Consider the following 14,870-nt stretch of genomic DNA (forward strand, 5'->3'; position numbering starts at 1 on the left):
CCCCATATGGTTGCATGGGGAAGTCATGGATAGAGAGAAGTTCAACATAAAAATGTTGCTGTCTAACTTGTATATAGATAACACTGGTGGGAAGATGGATCCAATAGTTGATGAAACGTGGATGCAACAAGAAAAAGCTGGGGATAATAATTTCTGGACTCATAGGGACTAAGAATTGTCTGTAAAATTGGCATATGTGCGTCCTCTTGAACTCTGAATCAGTAAATCTGGGGTTTGATATTAAAAATTGTTTGAGGTTGAAAAGCTTCTAGTGAATTAGGAAGTAGAAGATGTATAGTCAATAGGTGTTGCCTAGTGCAATATAAATGATGGGTTCAACAAACGTTGTTGTGATATAGTAAAATCAAGTGAGAATAGAGTGAATTCATGTATTTGAAAAAGAAAAATCTTTTTGGGTTTTTGTATTGTTCCTATTATTTTGTAAAAACTTGTTTTTCTGTTTCTTTTGTACTCTTTACAGCCCTGAGGAAGTCCTAAGGGTAGGACGAAACGCATTGGCTGAACAAGGGCTAAGAGGTTGATAAAGCTTTGTGAAATTTATTTGGAAGACCAATATTTTGTGAATTATTGAGTCATCATCAATTGAAGAAACCATGTTTGTGATAAATAAAGAAATTTAGAAGACAGAAGACTAGAGTTCATGGACTTTTTTGCGGTGTTCCTTCCTCACAATATTTGATCCTTAATCCTTATAGTTTATAAGGTTCAATGTGCGCTTATTCCGCCTTTCATCATGCATGTAAGGTGCTTATTTTGAGAAGAACTAGAGTGGAGGAATTGCTTAAAGAAGCGCAGTTGAAAGCCATCAGGTTTCAAAGCAGGGACTAATGGGCATCGTTGGTTGTTGCCACCGTGTTATAGCGCAGTCTGCATTCTGGGCAAAACAATGTTTCACCCATGCTGCTCCTTCTGAGCGTTGGAAGTGGAGAAACTTCATGCGTATCCCGCTGGTAAAAAAAAAGCAGGTGCTGTGCTAAAGATAAAGCACGGTGTGCATTCTGGGAAAAAACTTTTTACATATACGATGGCCCCTTGCACCGCATACCGCTTCTTCTGAGTGTTGGAATCGGTGAAACATAAGGAGTGCCCTGCTGGTATAAAAAATAAAAACATTTAAGAAAATAGTGCTCCAAGGCTGTAATTAAACCATACGGAGTAACAACATATGTAGGCCTTCCTGTTTTCAGTTTCTATTTTTGGTAAATTCTGGTGGGGTTTTTTCAGTGTTTTCAAGTGATTTCAATACCTTAACAAAGCAGTGGTTATCAGTGGTTACACATTTTCACGCCACAGAAACAATGTGTTTCCGGTGTTTATGGAACGTTTTGCTTTTATTATTGCTTGCTTTCTGCACTGATAGCGCATGGTATTTAGACAGTGTAAGTATAGTGTATATGAGGTCCAAATAGATATCTGCAAATTAAAATTATTGTAGTACACCATACAATACTTCTTCAGTGAGTCTTTGGTCATGTGCGCTCACTTTTTTCTTCCCATGTAAACTTCTGTGAAAAGGCCCTCTCAACATTGCCACTTGAGATGGGCAATGCCAAAACAGCCAGTACTCAATTTGTTATCTCTGGCCACTGACATAGCTTTCCTTGCCAATACTGGTTCACTTGAAGATTGCGATTCTCAGGGCAGGTTCTGCAACATTTGCACTGATCTGGGGGCTTATGTCCTCAGAGTTTTTGAAGCGGTCAAAATGAAGCAGCACTTATGAAACTACGGAGAAATTTCCCCTTTACGGAATGGATTTAGAACTGAGTACCACAGTGAGGTTTCATTGACTTCAAATGCCATTGGTGGTGAAGGGACATGTCTATGCATCACTGCAAGCCATTTCTCATACATTGTAAAATAAAGGTTCCTGAACTGCTCTTCACCTTTGCTTACCAAGTGGCAAGCACTCTAACATGGAACATGTTGCAGTGTCAAAGTCATTAAAGGTGTTGTCCAGCCTACTCTGAAGGAGATGTTTCACATCTACACCAATTATACTGAACACTTGGCAGACAAGGGTGTTTTCAGACTCTAGTTTTTTTATTATGTCCACTACAGCAGTTATGTTTTTCTGTAAAAATCTAAGAATGCAGTAGAGTGTACTTTTTTTCAAATGACTATCAATATGTGACCAAAGATCCTCACATTTCTTGTCTTTGGCATCATCACTCAGCAAAACTTCTGTAAACGGTTGCCACATGGATAATATAGCATTCATAGCCCTTTGGACTGAGAACCATCAGCTACAGGACACAGTTGGGATGACTCTTTCTTTGATGCCACACAAAGCACAAAATTATAAATATTTGCGTTTTAGTTTCTGTGCATAAGAAAACAGTGCACCAGAATGGACTAAAAAGTCAATAGCATTCCTCGTTAACTCTGAAGATTGTAAAGATGCTTTCAGCATACCATCTAACAAGTGGCAAGGATCTCTTACAGGGAAGCACTTCAGCTCAGGTATCAATTTTGAAAGGTCATCACACAACTTTGTCATATAAGTAGCTGAATTACTGCAAATACAAACAGTATCACTCCAATCTTTGTTGAACTTAGAAAGAACATTTTTTGCAGGGCATTCCAAGTGACATGACGTTCTATGTTTTCCAAACGTCTGGTGTCATGTTTTAACCACTATCCCAGATGCTTGGTGATAGCACTCTTTTCACATATACTTGTCACTATACCTTGCATTGAATTTTTTAAAGCCTGAGGTGTTGGCAATTCGCCTACTATCAATACTGACTCACTGGAAACTGGGGTTTGATGTATTAAGGGGTTTTACCCATTCTCTGTGGGTAAATGTGATGACACATATTATGAAAGATTCTTATGAAGCCAGCCATTTTACATATTAGTGAAAGAATCAAACGCAGCGAAAATATCAAGTATGATTTTCATATTTCCTGATACTCTACAGTTTATAAAATAATTAAACAAGACCTAAAACATGCTCCTAAACCCTGCATCTTTAGACTAAAGACCCCAAAACTGGAAAAAACTAAAGGAAGATGAAACAATATTTTAGTGGCATCCCTAAACAACAAAACTCAAGCAAAATAATGTTGGCCCAGACTTTCTTACTGCTAGTTTGTATAACAAAGTTACATTGTATTGGCCCCTTCAGGAAGAAAAAAAATTACACTTTCACTCTTTTTCCTATCTTTGAATTACATTTAGTTTGTGGTTTTGCAGGTGTTTTTTCAGTGTTTATATGTTTTCACTGGTGAGGGCTATTTCTCTTTCAGTGGGGTTTTATCAGTTATTATAGGTTTAAACCTAAAACCGGACAGCCTAAACATATGTAACAGGGGGTGTCCTCATGGGAGGTTACAAGAATAGAAAAGGTGGTACTAAGTAGGACTACTAAGCCTATTGAACAATGAAAATCCACCATTTACAAAGGACAGTGACAGGAGCCAATTAAAAAGAGGTGGGAACGTGAGCAGAACTTCATGCCCATATCCTGAATACAGCATGTCTTGAAGAGACAGCGCAAGCGCTGCCTAGGCAAGACTTAAAAAACACAGGATCAACACTTGCAGCAACAGTGAATATTACCTTTAAGCACACACAGCAACAAGGCAACATTCTCTCATACATTGGTACAACAGGTACAACATATGCAGTCGCAGCACCATTTTTCAACACACAAAGCAGCAGCAGCAAAATGGCAAATTTCCCTCATACATACAACAGATACAGCATAAGAAGAAGAACAACAAGCTTCAAACACTCAAAGATGAGTTAAACTTTGACAGCAGCAGAGCAAGCTTCCATCACATAAACAAATGGTACTGCAAAGAAGGCAACAGTATAAACTGTGTACTGCTCTTGCAGCAGCAAGAATCCATTCTGTCCCGTGCAAAACAGGTACAGCTTATGCATCAGCAACGCAACCTTCACTCACACCTACACAAAGTGCGTTGTACAGGAAGCAGCAGTGTTCCCTTGGATATAAATCAAAAGCAGTGTGAGCAGCAGCAGTGCAAGCTTCCTTTGCTCATGTAACATGTACTGCTCTTACAGCAGCAATGTACCCAATCTTCCACGTTCAAAACGGGGGCAGCAAATGCATCCGCAACACAAGCGTTCCTCACAAACACAAAGGGTGCTGCACAGGAAGCAGCAGTGTAGGTTTCCCTTGCATACAGATTGGGAGCAGTGCAGGCAACAGAAGTGCAAGCTCCCCTTGCTCGTGTAACATTCTGCTCTTACAGCAGTATGCAACCATTCCTGCACTTGCAAAACAAGGACAGCTAATGCATCAGCAACATAAGCTTCCTTCACATACATAAAGGATGCTGCACAGGAAGCATCAGTGAAGGTTTCCTTCTCATTCAAGTGAAATGCAGTGTGGGCAGCAGCAGGGCAAGCTTCCCTTTCACATATAACATGCACTGCTTTTGCAGCAGCAATGCAAACATTCCCTTGTGCAAAACAAGGACAGCGGATGGATCAGCAATGCAAGCTACCCACACACATACAACGGATACAGCATAAGTAGAAGCAGTGCAGGTTTCAATCACACACATAGCATGTCCAGCACAGGCCGCAGCAGTGCATGTTTTTAAAACATAGAAAATGTACACCACTGGTAGCATCTGTAATCGCTTTTTAAAAATGTTTTAGAAAGCAAACAATTACTTAAATGAAAACACATTTCAGAAGCAAAGAACTGTTCTAAAAATAGCAATTGGAAACTTCTGTTGTGTTAGTGTTGAAAAAACATATACACATTGTATGCATGTTTACATAGCCAAATGCATATAACAACAACACATAAATAAAGCTATCCCTTATATCAAATCCTTTGCACGGAATAGACAGCCTTACAAAGGGGCTGCCAACTACTGCTACTGCGTGGCAGCTCAAGGGACTTTGTGGAAAGAAATCTGGATTGCCCATTCTGTACCCAACCCAATGTAGGGGGTGATCATCTCAAAATTCCTGTGCCAGTCCCATCTGCCTATGCAGCCTACTGGTGACAGTCTTTCTACCCTGGTTCAACCCCCTGAAAAATAACAATTTAGACATGATAGGTTTGTATTTTTCGCCAGGCCTCTGCCCCTCCATCCCCAGAAGTAAAAGGCTTCGTATCCCTGGAGCAAGCCCCCTACAAAACCCAATTGATGTGCCAAACCCACAAGAAAATCAAACAAGGGGTTACAGGGTTGGCAATTTCGTGCCAATCCCTTGAGCCCACCCAGCTGTGGAGGTGAAATGTTCTACACACCTGTGTCCAATGCCACACAAATCCCAATCTTTTGGTGATAGCCTCGGTATCCCCACCCTAAACCCCTCAGAAAATAAGTCTAAGAGTGGCAGACTAGGCAGTAGTGAGCCAAACCCCTCTGCCCATCCAGCCCCAGAGGTGAAAGACAAATGGATCAATCCCACAAAAACCAATGTATGAGTGATGGGCTCTGCATCAGGGGAGGTAGTTAGATGTTTACTCATCGACTCATTAAGTTCCTGGAGCTAGGTTAATTCCCTCCTGAGCTGAAAACCTACATTACACATCTCCTTAAGAAGAAAAAACGAGACCCGTCTCATCCAGCAAACTCAAGTACCATATCGAACGGACCATTCTTAGGAAAACATTGAGAGGGAGCAGTGTTTACTCAACTCTCTAACTTACAGGACATAATCACTTAATGTCAACCCAACAGTCTGGCTTCAAACCAGACAGAGCGTTACAACAAACAAATGATGGACGGAATGCTGACAATGCAGACATTCTCCCCAGTCAAGAGATCTGGGTTAAATCCATCGTTCTTTTGCCCACTACACCACCCCAGTTTAGACATGGCCATATGCAAATCAGTCTTGACCCTGTGCCTCATGGGAACAGTCCAGCCCGAACTGCCAAGCCATGTCTTCCCTGGACCGGAATCAAGCATCCTAGGATTGGTTTCTGGCTATCAGCCGTCATCAGCCAGGATAGCTTGACTCCAGTGGCGTAGTGCACACGGGTCCCACGTCTGGGAATACCCATCCCACTTAGGGCGAAAAGCGTTACAACAAACAAATGATGGACGGAATGCTGACAATGCAGACATTCTCCCCCAGTCAAGAGATCTGGGTTAAATCCATCGTTCTTTTGCCCACTTCACCATCCCAGTTTAGACATGGCCATATGCAAATCAGTCTTGACCCTGTGCCTCATGGGAACAGTCCAGCCCGAACTGCCAAGCCATGTCTTCCCTGGACCGGAATCAAGCATCCTAGGACCGGTTTCTGGCTATCAGCCGTCATCAGCCAGGATAGCTTGACTCCAGTGGCGTAGTGAGCACGGGTCCCACGTCTGGGAATACCCATCCCACTTAGGGCGAAAAGCGTTACAACAAACAAATGATGGACGGAATGCTGACAATGCAGACATTCTCCCCCAGTCAAGAGATCTGGGTTAAATCCATCGTTCTTTTGCCCACTACACCACCCCAGTTTAGACATGGCCATATGCAAATCAGTCTTGACCCTGTGCCTCATGGGAACAGTCCAGCCCGAACTGCCAAGCCATGTCTTCCCTGGACCGGAATCAAGCATCCTAGGACCGGTTTCTGGCTATCAGCCGTCATCAGCCAGTATAGCTTGACTCCAGTGGCGTAGTGAGCACAGGTCCCACGTCTGGGAATACCCATCCCACTTAGGGCGAAAAGCGTTACAACAAACAAATGATGGACGGAATGCTGACAATGCAGACATTCTCCCCCAGTCAAGAGATCTGGGTTAAATCCATCGTTCTTTTGCCCACTACACCACCCCAGTTTAGACATGGCCATATGCAAATCAGTCTTGACCCTGTGCCTCATGGGAACAGTCCAGCCCGAACTGCCAAGCCATGTCTTCCCTGGACCGGAATCAAGCATCCTAGGACCGGTTTCTGGCTATCAGCCGTCATCAGCCAGGATAGCTTGACTCCAGTGGCGGAGTGAGCACGGGTCCCACGTCTGGGAATACCCATCCCACTTAGGGCGAAAAGCGTTACAACAAACAAATGATGGACGGAATGCTGACAATGCAGACATTCTCCCCCAGTCAAGAGATCTGGGTTAAATCCATCGTTCTTTTGCCCACTACACCACCCCATTTTAGACATGGCCATATGCAAATCAGTCTTGACCCTGTGCCTCATGGGAACAGTCCAGCCTGAACTGCCAAGCCATGTCTTCCCTGGACCGGAATCAAGCATCCTAGGACCAGTTTCTGGCTATCAGCCGTCATCAGCCAGGATAGCTTGACTCCAGTGGCGTAGTGAGCACGGGTCCCACGTCTGGGAATACCCATCCCACTTAGGGCGAAAAGCGTTACAACAAACAAATGATGGACGGAATGCTGACAATGCAGACATTCTCCCCCAGTCAAGAGATCTGGGTTAAATCCATCGTTCTTTTGCCCACTACACCACCCCAGTTTAGACATGGCCATATGCAAATCAGTCTTGACCCTGTGCATGGCTTGGCAGTTCGGGCTGGACTGTTCCCATGAGACACAGGGTCAAGACTGATTTGCATATGGCCATGTCTGAACTGGGGTGGCGTAGTGGGCAAAAGAACGATGGATTTAACCCAGATCTCTTGACTGGGGGAGAATGTGTGCATTGTCAGCATTCCGTCCATCATTTGTTTTTTGTAACGCTTTTCGCCCTAAGTGGGATGGGTATGCCCAGACGTGGGTCCCGTGCTCACTACGCCACTGGAGTCAAGCTATCCTGGCTGATGACGGCTGATAGCCAGAAACCGGTCCTAGGATGCTTGATTCCGGTCCAGGGAAGACATGGCTTGGCAGTTCGGGCTGGACTGTTCCCATGAGGCACAGGGTCAAGACTGATTTGCATATGGCCATGTCTGAACTGGGGTGGCGTAGTGGGCAAAAGAACGATGGATTTAACCCAGATCTCTTGACTGGGGGAGAATGTCTGCATTGTCAGCATTCCGTCCATCATTTGTTTTTTGTAACGCTTTTCGCCCTAAGTGGGATGGGTATGCCCAGACGTGGGTCCCGTGCTCACTACGCCACTGGAGTCAAGCTATCCTGGCTGATGACGGCTGATAGCCAGAAACCGGTCCTAGGATGCTTGATTCCGGTCCAGGGAAGACATGGCTTGGCAGTTCGGGCTGGACTGTTCCCATGAGGCACAGGGTCAAGACTGATTTGCATATGGCCATGTCTGAACTGGGGTGGCGTAGTGGGCAAAAGAACGATGGATTTAACCCAGGTCTCTTGACTGGGGGAGAATGTCTGCATTGTCAGCATTCCGTCCATCATTTGTTTTTTGTAACGCTTTTCGCCCTAAGTGGGATGGGTATGCCGAGACGTGGGTCCCGTGCTCACTACGCCACTGGAGTCAAGCTATCCTGGCTGATGACGGCTGATAGCCAGAAACCGGTCCTAGGATGCTTGATTCCGGTCCAGGGAAGACATGGCTTGGCAGTTCGGGCTGGACTGTTCCCATGAGGCACAGGGTCAAGACTGATTTGCATATGGCCATGTCTGAACTGGGGTGGCGTAGTGGGCAAAAGAACGATGGATTTAACCCAGATCTCTTGACTGGGGGGAGAATGTCTGCATTGTCAGCATTCCGTCCATCATTTGTTTTTTGTAACGCTTTTCGCCCTAAGTGGGATGGGTATGCCGAGACGTGGGTCCCGTGCTCACTACGCCACTGGAGTCAAGCTATCCTGGCTGATGACGGCTGATAGCCAGAAACCGGTCCTAGGATGCTTGATTCCGGTCCAGGGAAGACATGGCTTGGCAGTTTGGGCTGGACTGTTCCCATGAGGCACAGGGTCAAGACTGATTTGCATATGGCCATGTCTGAACTGGGGTGGCGTAGTGGGCAAAAGAACGATGGATTTAACCCAGATCTCTTGACTGGGGGAGAATGTCTGCATTGTCAGCATTCCGTCCATCATTTGTTTTTTGTAACGCTTCAAACCAGACAGAGGCACAAAATCAGCATTCATATCCTTCTGTGATGATCTAAAACACACAGTGGACAAAAACAGAGTATCTGTTTTACTGCTTCAGGATTTATAAGCTGAATTTGGACAACTTCCACCACCACACGATACTACAAAGACTCCACAATCTCAAAATCTGTGAAAATACTCTAAATGGATTGCATCTTCTATCACAGACAGACAAAGTGTAGTCTACCTACCACCTTTCACATCACATTCTCACACACAACACTCAGGCATCCATGATATATACCATTCAACATCTACCTCATCCCCTTATCAAGCCTGATTAAATAATTCAAGCTTACCTGTTACACCTATGCAGATGACACCTAAATCATATTAAAAATAGCCCTGAAGACCTCTACAATTTAAAATTTGACGACTGCCTCAATGCCATACACACATGGATGATGAGTAACCATCTAAAATTCAATACCAAAAAGACAGAGATTATGACCTGTGAACAATGTTAAAAGTGCTAGTCTACCATCATATGGCGTAAGGAACTTCAAGCCCCTCCAACATCACCAAGAGAAATTTGAACCCTAGGAGCAACCAAAGTCAGACATATCCTTGAAAACGCATTTTAACAATGTCACAAAACATGCCTTCTACACAATGAAAGCACTATGTTGCATCTTCCTACATCTTGCACTGCAACAAGCCGTCCTCACACTCATCATCTCTAAGCTTTACTATGCCAACAGCCTGTACTTTGGCGCACCCGCATTCATCATATCCAAAATACAACTCATCCAAAATGCTGCCACAAGTCTACATCTCCACCTCCACCCAAGAGAATGCATGACTCCAGCCCTTCACTCACTCCACTGGCTACCTAAAGCTAGAATGGCAATGTTCAAGGTACTCTGCATTGTGTACTGAGCCTCTCAATGAAAAAGCTCCGCTAAACCTACAAGTTAAATTAAAGCAACATAAACCAAACAGAACACTGCACTCCAGGCTTGCACCACTTATCACCATACAAACTTACCATCAGAAAGCCGTAGAAGGTATTGCTTTCTCACTACAAGCCGCCAAGTTTTGGAACTCACTACCAGGCAGAACTAGAAGCACCAAGGTTCATATACACTTCAGAAGACAATTGAATACATGGCTCTTTCTTAGATAACTACACCACCCAACCCCACACATTCCGGCAACAGAGCCCAGAAAACAGTTGCACCCTCAAGCGCAAGCCACAACTTACAACCCACATATTGGAAGCAACCCAATCAGCAAACTGCTTTCAAAATGCAGGTAAACTAAGAAGGGCTGACCTGTGGCAATATATAGTTATATACTTCCATATATGCTAGTAATGGCCCACAATAATACTAAAACCATAATATGCAGCGGTCACCGGAAAATTTTAACTTATACCTCTTACATTCACATAAGACATATCGGCTATGAGGGTTGTCCATCAGAAGTACAGTACAGCCAAAAAAAGACATCACCAAATCAACAAGCATGGAGTACTAACTGAAGAGATCTGTCACACATTTCTGAACAGTTCGGAAGACTTTAATATAGTCCAACACTGAAGTTCCCAAATATTTATACACTCTGACCGCTTATTTACATCTCACATTGACACTCGGATATGTGATGATAATAACATAATATGTCTAAGAATTTGTATGTGAATAAAATTGCATGTGTTCTAGTAAACCAATCTTTTGATGGTGATTGACTAGCATTCAGAGGAAGTTGAGGCTACACTTCCCCCTTCAGGGACCATTGTTTTCCTTTATTGAAGAAAGAACAGGGGCAGTTTCAGCCGATTCAGCATTAATCATGACCGGAAGGCCAGTAGTTGGTGAATGACTATATAGTGGGAAGCTGTCTTCGGTGACATACTCTTCCACTGAGATGACCATCAACTTGGTGAATGGAGTGGGAAAAGGTGCGCTCTTGGCCAAGAGTGACATTAAGTATGCATTACGCCTTTCACCTGTTCACCCCCTAGATTTTGAATTGCTGAGCATGCAGTTTGAAGATCAGTGGTATGTAGATAAAACATTGCCCATGGGCTGCTCTATCTCTTGTGCACTGTTTGAGTGACTCACTACTATTCTGCAGTGGTTGTTCACGTTTGCGACAGGACACATTACTTTGATGGTATCTTTTTTGTGGGCCCCCCAGGCTCGATGGACTGTCAGTAGATGCTACCTAGTTTTCAATAGGTAATGGTGGACATGGGTACCCCCAGCAGATGAGAAAACAGTGGGGCCTGCCACAGTGATTTTGTTTATTGGGGATTGAAATTGGCACAGTAAAGATGGAAGAGAGTCTGCCTGTAGACCAGAGTCACTAGAAACAATAATGGGGTGACCCCGTGACCCGGTGTCCCTCAGAACCTGGGTAGATGTATTAAACAAAAACAGTTGGTTCTGTTGGGGTTTCAATTGTTTTAAAGCATAAAGCTTACTTGTAGCAAATACAAATGATTTGAGATAAAGGAGAACAAAATTCAAAATAACAAACACACACCAGGGTTTAGTATTCAATAGTGTATTCAAAATTACATTGAATGTCATCTATTCATGGCTGTCGCAATTTGCAAGTCTAAATTAGCAATGGATCCTTCAGCATATGTGCGAAAATCTTTAGGACGATTCTATACCATTTTCTTTCTCCCCTCTTTTTACACATTTATTTTGTCTTGTATATAGTGCATTATCAATGTCACCAATCACCACATGTCACCGTCTCACCACAGTCACCTATTCTTTCTTGCAATTAGACTTGTAAATTGCGACAGCCATGAATAGATGACATTCAAAGTAATTTTGAATACACTCTTGAATAATAAACCCTGGTGTGTGTTATGGTATTTTGAATTTTGTTTTCCTTTATCTCAAATCATTTGTATTTGTTACAAGTAAACTTTATGCTTCAAAACAATTGAAACCCCAACAGAACCAACTGTTTTTGTTTAATAATGTAGACCGGAGTCAGGCAATGATACTCCTGCTGGATAAAGTGTTGGCGAAGAAGAAGGTGCAGGTGAGGGAGGTACAGGTACTCCTCTGGCATCTAAATCTGTGTTTAGGGTCGTACGGGTTTGGAGGACGTTTTGCAGGGGATTGGGCCTGGCAGTGGTGGGGGAGGGGTTTGCCACACCCTTGGGTAAGACTGTCACCAGGAGTGAATCAGGATGTAAGGATGTGATGAGCCTTTTTAGGACAGTTTAATGGGAATTCCCTGGAAAGTGCATGTGACAGAATGACTTGCAGGTGTTTTCTGATGCGGTCGGCAGGGCTGGCTTAGGTATTTCCAGGAAGGGTCATTGATGTGCCAAGCAATGGCCTCAGGCTTCAAAGAATGGCAGGAGGAGCATAGCATTTCTGGAATTTTTTCCTTCCATTTTTGTATGGGGCAACTTTTTGTGGACAAAGCAGTTGTGTTTAATGTGGACAATATGGCAGTGCTGCATGTTGTGAACAAACTGTCAACCAGGGATGTGCGAATGCTTAGGCTATTGAGAGTATGTGTATTGGGCTGCCTAAAGTACAACATTCACTTTAGAGCAAACCACATGCCAGGTATAGATAATAACATTACAGATGATCTGTCTCGTTCACAGGGGCAGAGGTTCCATGGGCTAACTATGGAGGCAGACCGAGAAAAGGCACCGATGCCACAGGAACTATGGCAAATGGGAGTCAGAGGATTCAGCACCTTGTTTTGGCACAGTCCACAAGGAGGTCGTATAAGCAGGCCTGGACATAGTGTTTGGCAGCTGGAGCCCAGCGATGTGGGATAGAGGAGGAGTGGCAGAGATGTCAGGATGTGGTACAGTTTATTATGGATATGGTAGAAAAAGATAGATCCAGGGTTACGATTGCTGGTAAGCTGGTGGGGATTGCCCTCACTGGGAAGTTCTTTTGGGGATAACCTCTTATGGCGGAGAAGTTTGGTAGGCAACTACAGAAAGTGTGGGTCACGAAAAAACAGCAAAGGAGGAAGGAAGCGAAGACCACTAGTGTGATCGGGCCTACAGAAGGTGTTAGGGGATCTGCTGTTGGTGTGCGGTAATGCTAGGGAGGCAGATCTGTTTGCAGTTCTAATGTGCTGGATATTCTTTGGAGCCTTTCAAGTGGCCGAGTTGCCGGAAGGCAAGGACAGCGGAGGTATAGGATGGAACTAGGTGGAAATATGGAGAGACAAGGTGGTAATAAGACTGGAGAGGTCCAAAACTGACCAGTGGTCTAAAGGTAGGACAGTAACACTGAGGGATTGCCTGGTGCAGGGAGTTTGCTTCATGTACTTGAGATCTAAATTTCAGTGGGAGGCAGGGTTTTCAGCATATGGATTGATCAGTAGTAATTTTGTTTAAACTTTTTGGCTGTTCTCAGGAAAGCAGTGGCCAATCTTGGGCTAAAACCCATGGAATGTGGCACAAATTCTTTTCACATAGGGGCGGCCATGGAGGTGAGTAGGAGGGGTTGGCCAGCAAACAGATACGGGAATTGGGTAGATGGTCTTCTAGGTGCTACAAACGGTATGCGATGGAAGAAAGGGTATTTGAGTGATCGGTTTACTGTGATTAATTTTTATGTTATGCTGTTTACATAGGCTCTGTACCGGGCCCGGAGAGAGAGGCCTTATCAGTCTGGATTGTGGGACATTCATTCAGTAAATTGGCAGAAAGACAAGCTTTTACAAGACAGCATGGAACTCAGCTTGGTTTCTTGGTGGAGACAGATAAAGTGCAGTTGAATGGACAAGGGGGCATGGTTTGGAGGGAGCTATTGCCTTTACTAAACAGATTGTTGGGTGAGACTGGTTGGATGTACCGGTGGTGTGCCTGAGGGAGAACGACCTGGGGAAGATAAAAAGGCTAGCGATGTTGAAGGAGATGAATCGAGATTTGCAGGAGGTGAATGTAAATTGGTGAGGGACATTTGTGATGTGGCGGAACTGATACCATGAAGAGAATGGGGTAGAAAAGCTAGCGTCCATCGACAAACCCAGGATGAAAATAAACAGAGAGATGCAGAAGTTCTGCAGGGGGAAGGCATTGGCAGGGTTGTTCACCCGGACTTACAGTACAAGGAAGTATGTTTTTTCAGACAGGACCGGGTGCATTTGTCCCGCATGGGCATTCACCGATACTTGATGCAGTTGAGGGAAGCAGTAGTGCGGGCAATAGGGGTGCGATTATGGGGGTCAGATTGTGGTCCAGGTAAGAAGGCAGGACAGTGGCAGGTCAGGATGAAGGTGAGCTAGTGGGGGGGGGCAGAAAAACCCTGATGGTGAGGAGAAGAGTTATTCTGGATGGCGGTTTGCCCTTAGGAGGACACTGTTCAATTGGTTTATTGCTGTTGGGGTGCGGCAAGCTGTGCAAAGGGGGGGGGTGTTTACAGTTGCTGAAAACAAGACGTTATAATACTTTACGATTATATGAACCTAAGTTAATTCAGAAGACAGTATGTAGATACAGGGCAGGGTGGATGATTTGGTAAGCGTTGGGAGGGGAAATAAAAGGGTGGGTGTAGGATGAACAGTAGATGAAGCTTGATATATTAGCGAGAAGAGTTTTGCAAGACAAATAACCTAGGTAGCCCTTATATTTGTGATGTGCACCTGTTTCAAAGCAGCCTTTTTCACACTAAGATGTATCAGTGGTCTGTGCTGTACCCTCTCACCCAATGCAGGATATTGTTTTGAAGACTGGGGTCCTCTCCAAGCCCAGGTCCCTGTGACTCATCCGAGCATGTGGCCGTCTACTTGGGAGGTTTGAGGCCAAATGCTAGTTTATTTCAGCTGCAAGCCTCTCCTCACTCCCAAGACTTTGGCGAAAGTACACAGAAAATATGAAAAAAACAAATTCAGATGAAGGGGAGGCGGTAAGTGGAAAAGAGAAGG

This window comes from Triturus cristatus, chromosome 4_1 (genome assembly GCF_964204655.1).
Source record: "Triturus cristatus chromosome 4_1, aTriCri1.1, whole genome shotgun sequence".
NCBI classification, from domain to species: domain Eukaryota; kingdom Metazoa; phylum Chordata; class Amphibia; order Caudata; family Salamandridae; genus Triturus; species Triturus cristatus.